This window comes from Euphorbia lathyris, chromosome 4 (genome assembly GCF_963576675.1).
Source record: "Euphorbia lathyris chromosome 4, ddEupLath1.1, whole genome shotgun sequence".
NCBI lineage: Eukaryota > Viridiplantae > Streptophyta > Magnoliopsida > Malpighiales > Euphorbiaceae > Euphorbia > Euphorbia lathyris.
Window position 1 is genome coordinate 28,863,194 of NC_088913.1, and position 6,336 is coordinate 28,869,529.

Genomic DNA, 6,336 nt, shown 5'->3' on the forward strand with positions numbered 1-6,336 from the left:
AGGAAGAAGAACTGGATGATGAGTCTGAAGAAGAAGAAAGTGGTCAGAATGACACTGAAGAAACAGCTAATGATGAGCACCTTGAACCAATCAACACTGAGTTGGTTTACGAAGAAGAAACTGAGCACACAGCAAATGCTCCCGATGTTCAAAGGGAAGCTTCACCCACTGACTCCATTGAGTCCATTCCTTGTGACCCTACTCCTCCAAAGCTAAAGAGACTAAGGAAGAAGAAGGCATTTCGAGCACCCGTCATTTACCTAATGGGTGACTCACCGCTAAGGGATGAGATCTCCGACCTTACAGATGTACATCTTAGGTTCTTCTCCACCCCTCCTGAGTCTCGACCAGAGCAACAAGAAAAACAAGCCTCTGTTTCTCAGCCAAAGGAACATGCCGACTTAACCGTTTCTCCAAACCAAATTAATGCCGAGCAAGTGCTCGAAGATTCCGCTCCTCAACACGTTGAGCAAGCCAAGGAATTACCTGCTCAGGTGAACACTGAACTTCCTCAGCTTCCACAATCCAGTCAGCTTCAGCCTGACACTGAGCAAGTAACACTTTCTGCCGATCCTCCACTTCCACAACTCAATATGCAGAATCAAATTCAGTCAGTTTCTACTGACAATCCTAATTCCAGGCCAGCCGCTGATAATGCTGGGCCTTCTTGTTGGGGTTTAGTGTCCTATAGACAATTGTTGCAGGATACAAACTTATTGTAGATGAATTGTTCTTTATATCATTTGTTTTAATAAGATATATGTTTTATAACTATATAAAGGCAATCCCTTTTAAAGCACTAAATAAAGTCTAATAAAAGGAAATCCGTAAGTTTGTTTAAAGTGATTATAAAGTGTTCATACAAGCATGAAGTGAGACAAAACTTTATAATAAACTAATAAACTTAAAACCACCCCAAGTCAAGTGATATGTTTAGGATTGATATATCACTGTTGAGACTTGTATGTAACAATGTCTTCTGTCCGACAGAAAGCTGATCTCACAAGCTTCACATATATAGATATCTGGACAGTTACATAGATCCGGTGAAACGTTGTTCATTAGGATTGGGGATCCGACTTGAGATAACAGGATGGGTAGATTCATCCTTGTCACCTGTTCATCTCATTGGTATTAATATGTATAACTAATCCTCAGACTCAAAGGAATGTTAATTGGTCATCCTGAATTACTGAATGTGAGACTTTGATCGCGTGGTCCCACGATCCTTAACAGAGATGACTCTGGGGTGTGAACTGCAAAGGTTGGGTGTCACAGGAGGTAATGTCAGGGTAGTTATACATTGGATTGAGCATTTATCACTCCCGATGAATGAGAGATACATCCAAGGATCGCTTGTGGAAGACTCGACTCTAAACCCTTGCAAGGTGATAGCTTAAGAGTAGAAATTCGGATTTCACTTAACCTATCTTTTGAGTTGACTCGGCCAATAACAAGTAAAATGAACGTCTCGCTATATGTGACTTGACATTACCCATAGTCATAAGATTCAGTTCAAGGATGTAGTTGATAAAGGATCGTATTATACCGTAACTAATACGGAAGGGTTAACGACAGAATCAACATGTCTTCTTAACGGACTCTGGGGGAATGATTATGGACTTGCCAATAACATACTCTGTACATCATTCCGTTATGCAAGGGATTAAATATAATTCTTGAAGAAATTAATTTAATAGGTTGCATACGGCCAGAAGTAGTAAGGACCTAATGGATCACACATAAGACTTGAAACCAAAAGGAGAGATGGATATGATTAAGGGTAAATTACATAAAAATCAAGAAACACTTGATTTATTACAAATGTATCATACTTGTTAAAAATAATACAATTATGTCAAACTGTGAGAAACATATCCTACTTTTACCCAAAACCGTCCATCCCTTAAAAAAAGGAAATACTTATTATTTTAATGTTTTTAAATATTTATAATAATAAAAAAATCCAAAACAACTCCTAATTGGAAAAATAGAAAACAGAAACCACTCTGGTTTCTTCCTTCCATTTTTGCTCTGTGCGCAAAAATGAAATTCATAAATTTAGTCTTTACTTTCACAATTCTTTCTGGTATTTCATTAAATCATTAAATGATATTCATGATTTAAGTATTTAATGGATGACTTCAAGATAGAGAAGAAGATTCAATTCATAATTCATTACATATCTGCTTGAAAGATAAAAGCTTCTGCAATGGAATTTGTTTATGAAAAACACACGGTAAAAGAAACCGAGGTAATCAAATAAATGAATGAGAAAATAAATTGCTATGAATTGAATCCTATAAACACTAGAAAAGGAAATTGAAAAATAGAGAACTACCAAAAGAAATTAGAAAAAATCGCATGATACAAAAGGAACACAGCAAAAGGATACCTGAATATAAAAATGAATTATAAATTTAAAAAATGACCTTTAATTAATAAATTAATAATTTAATGTGAGTTTAACTGTAAGATGACAAAAGTAGAATTAATTCAATGATATCTGATATTTTCAATTAGAAATATTATATAATGATAAATGACAATTTTAAGAGATAGTTAACTGTAATAAAAAATTTAAAGTTGTTTTTGTGTGTAATTTTCTCTATGATTAATAGATGGAAGCCCAAAATTAAGCCCAGTAAGGCCCAATTACATGGAGGGGCCAAAATTTATATGTATTTGAGTAAGGAATTAATTTATTCCATTCATCCTAATTTGATTAGGATTGTGAAATTAAATTAATTAAGAGATAATCAAGTTAGGAGTTTTAATTAGATTAATATACTCCTATTATTATCTAACTAGGTTATTTATTATTATCCTAATTATATTAGATATATAGTAAGATAACAATTAGAAATCCTATTCCGAATTGGATTCCTATTAAGTAACCTATTCCTATCTAACTATGGTTTAGATACAAGCAAATATATATACCCCTCCTACATGTGAATTTCGATCTAAGCCTCTACCCTCCCCTAAAGTGATTTTCGAAATTGCTTAGTTAGAGAGAGAAAAGAATTCCCATCCCCAAGTTCGTGGACAAGAATTCATTCGGCATTCCATCGATTGATTAATCTAATTCATCCCTCTTTCTCCTTGATCTTGTGTTGGTTAATTAGAGGTAATCTATTTTGGTTACATCTCATAAGGGTTGATTCTAATTTAACCTCACCGTGTTCACGAAAGAAGAAAAACAATCAAAAGGGAGAAATTCGTTTTTCTTCGCCTACATCAGGTCAGTTCACTATTTCGAGGATTTCCGGAGATTGAACCGTCGGATCGTCGCGATTTTTGGACAGTAGCTTCTAGACATATTCTTCCACGTTTCCACCGAAGGGATTGTCGTTTGGAGGTCTGGAAGGTCTGTTTCGAATAGGGACAGATTGGTAAACAGTTTACCTCTCCTTTGAAGTTGTGGGCACTTCGTTTGCAACGGTAGATTGATCAACGAAAGGTATTTCTTCTTATTCCTCTTTATATGAAATAACGATTAACGGATCCTATGGTTAAAAGGAAGTAGGCTAAAAATTTTATATTTCCGCTGCTATACCTTAGCCCTATTTCCAACAGTGGTATCAGAGCCATCGTTAAATCCGTTATTTCATATATGAAAATATAGAAGTTTTCAATAAGATTGAATAAATATTTATGGTTAGGATTAATTGACAAATAGTATTGATTGATTAATTCTAAAGATAAATAAAGTTTTGATTAATTGTTAATTAAAACTGATTATGCTTATGTTCCTAATTATTTCGGTTGATAATCATTATAACAAAATCTATTAGTTTTATGGTTAGATTAATAAAATTAGTTTTATTGATTCTAAAGATAAAATGGAAATCTATTGTAGTTTTTCCTATTTCTGAAAATTGCTTTTCAACCGTTTTGAAAATCTGATATATATGTGTTTAAAATTAGTTTTGAATATAAAATATATATACATGTTTCGGAAATTAATAGTTTTCTGTTTTGATTATCGAATGAAAATTCATTTAAAAGTTTGTTTTTACCAAGTTGTAAATCAAAGCGTTAAATGAATTGAAATCAAAATAATTGGGACATGCATAATCAACGTTTTGTATGGTTATATTAATCTAAGAATTAATATAAAGATATAAAACGATTAGAAGTAAAATTGGATGAAAGTTAATTTGATAAGTTAATATGATTAACCTAAATATTACATAAGACAGTTATGTAATCAACCAATTAAATTTATTTAATTGAGTCTTTGCATGTTTGGAGTTATGGATATATTTGGACCCTCTTTTAGTCTTTCGGTATTTTTGAAATAGGGCATGCGCGTCCTGTCTTTCTACTATCTATTGTAATTTCTCCTCTCATCTGATTCCCTTCAATTCAATTAAAGTTTTCTTTTAGTAGTATAGAAATTAATATGTAATTTCAAGGCGCCATGGAGAAGACGGAGGACCTAAAGAGAAATATGTAATAGTTAGTATTTCCTTAGGTTTGTCCTTTTATTCCGTCTCTGGCTCGACGGAATAATTTAGATGATATGTCCATAACGCCAATGTATGTGTGAATGTGTGTCTGATGTATGCTAAAGCAAATCAAAACTAATTTAGATTATGAGACTTAAATAAAAATCCCTCATTAAAAAGTTAAGTAAATAAATAAGTTATTAAAATCGGTTGCCCCTCCCTAATATTATAATTCATCTGGCAGTACTGGGGGCCTTTGGGTTGTTGGCCAAAGTCAAGCTCGGGGTCTTATGGTAACACCTGGATTATCGAAAATCGTTCTTTCATGAATATGGGGTAATACTTAAATTAGAGTATGATAATTGGATGGGCAAACTCATGTTGTCATACACTAATGGGCAAAATGGTTGGGATTAATATGAATGACATATTAGTTACTAATGTGGTTAGTAACCCAATAACCTAGGAATCGCATTCGAGATGTGATTGATTGAATGAATCTACCTAACGAATGAGACTAGTTTGTTGGCTAAAGTTAAGGCGAAATCTCATGAGTTAGGATCCTAGCTCACTAAAGGATTTGTGAAATTCTTCGAATTAATATGGAGGGTTATTAATTTGGCAAAATAGTGGGAGCAATCTGAAATAAATTAAAAGGCCTATAATTTTAGATTGTTATACTTTAAAGCAAATGAATAACATATGTTTACTCTTTCTCACTCTCAGTTTAATGAAACACTCTTAAAATCATGACTAACACCAATCTGCAAAACACATTTACCGATAACAAGTTGAATAGTTCAAATTTCACCGACTGGTATCGCAACCTCAAAATTGTTTTGAAGTTCGATAAAATAGGGTATGTATTTGATACATCGATACCCCCTATCCCTAATAATGATGCTCCAAATCGAGGAAATCGATGCTTACAAGAAGCACAAGGCTGATGACGATCATGCCGGATGCATCATACTTGCATCGATGACATCGGAATTACAAAGGCAACTATACCTGTTCCATCATCATGCGCCTAAAGGAATTGTTTGGGAAACAAACCAGGTGCAAACGCTACGAGATATCCAAATGGTTATATCGTTGCAGGATGCAAGAGGGCACATCAATCATGACACATTATGTCAAGATGATTGGCTATATTACCAAACTTTCTAGTATTGGATTCGCGATGGATAACGAACTAAGTGTAGACTTAATTCTTCAATCCCTCCCAAAGAGTTATTCATAGTTCATCATGAACTATCAGATGAATGACTTGCAAACCTCTCTTGAAGAGCTTGCAAATATGCTCAAGTCAGTTGAGCCCAATATTCAGAAAGGCAAGGCAATACCGGCTATTGTCATATAGGGATCAAAGAAGTGGAAAGGGAATTCTCCCGATCCTAAACATCCCAAGAAAGGTAAGAAAGCCATGCCCACTAAAGTTAAGGGAAAGGAAGTGAAGAAGCCTAAAAGAAAGTACCACTATTGTGGTGACATGGGGCATTGGAAGAGAAATTGTTCTTTGTACCGAGCTACCCTCCAGAAGGGAAAAGCCGGTACTCCAAACATCTGGTATGTTCTATATTTCGATAAAGAACACACATTGCGATTTTTATAGAGATGGGATTTTCTATTTTTCAGGAATATCACAAAATGGGATTTATGTGTTAGATTTCTGTTTTCGCAATTGATACCAAAAGACATAAGCTAGATAATTCAACTTACTTGTGGCATTGTCATATAAACGAGAGACGCATGCTAAAGCTACATTCAGATGGGCTTATAGATCCAATCGATTCTGAATCATTGGAAACATGCGAATCATGTTTAAAAGGGAAAATGACAAAGACACCCTTTAGCAATAAAGGTGAGCGTGTATCAGACA